Source organism: Limulus polyphemus, unplaced genomic scaffold (assembly GCF_000517525.1).
Source record: "Limulus polyphemus unplaced genomic scaffold, Limulus_polyphemus-2.1.2 Scaffold5479, whole genome shotgun sequence".
Taxonomy (NCBI): Eukaryota; Metazoa; Arthropoda; class Merostomata; order Xiphosura; family Limulidae; genus Limulus; species Limulus polyphemus.
The window spans coordinates 44,397-45,636 of record NW_013671089.1 but is presented as its reverse complement, the minus strand read 5'-3'; positions in this window follow the sequence as shown (position 1 = coordinate 45,636).

Here is a 1,240-nt window from a genome sequence, read left to right as displayed (position 1 = left end):
TTCTACGGAAAATTAACAAACGAACACAGACGTAATATTATTTCGTTACCAATTAGGGTATTAAGAAAATTTCATTTTCCCCTTTCACAATTTAAAAACTCGTTTTTACCTCTTCGTAGCTGGGGATTAATTTTATTTTTGTAACATTTAAAATATATTTTCATGATATTTATTAAAAGCATAATTTATATACATTTTTATCCCTAACTCATCAATTATGTTATTCCATGAGTGATCCATGGTTTCTTAAATTATGTCATTGGATATAGTAACTTGATTTGTTTATCAATTAATATTTCATAGGCATTATTAATATCTGTACAAGTATATATATTTTCCCAATCGATTTTAGTTAAATTTTGTTCTAAAATTAGAAAATCAATTTTTGGATAAACTATTTCTCCATCTATACTATGAAATTTTCCATCAATACTTACTTTTACTGTTATTGGTATTTTTATAATTGCTACTTGTAAAGTTTGTTCATTAATTTTTCTTACGAATGTATGATCTAAGCATGAAATTAATTGGTTTATTTACATATGATTCAAAACCAAACACAGTCATAACAAAATCACCTACATAATTTGTCTCATCCAACAAAATAATGTTTATATCACTAATATAGATTACGTCTGTTAACACAATTTCCAATTAATTTCAGAACCAGTATACTGAAAAGCTGCATGACTTATAAATAGCTATTATCAGTATATCATTTACTTCTAAATGTATATTAAACATTTTTTACTGTTAACATTTTATTATTTTATTTTGTTCTTGACACAAACTATTATAACTCCAGACATGTTATACTGTCTGTTGTTATAAAACAGTATATACTCACCTAATAGATACAAATTTGCTTAATTTTTTTATCAATGTATCAATCAGAATTAATACATATATTATATTTTCCAACCTATACATTATTCGTTCAATTTACGTAATGAATTTATTTGGCTCTTTCAGCTATAAATATTTTTTTAAAATTTCTGTTTCATCTCAGCAAGTTGAAGCCTTTTAAAATTCTGTTTGATATATTAAAATTCATTACCCATTTTATTCCATCAGTTTATTTAAACCCTCTTTATTGTTTCTTACTTTCTCAAATCTGTTTCCTTCTTTTAACAACACAAATTTAAAATAAGCATTTTTTTAAATATTTAGCTTTGTATAATACTGTTTTAATGTGGTGTTAGGTGTTCATTCAAGTAAATTTTGAATTTTAAATCTATGT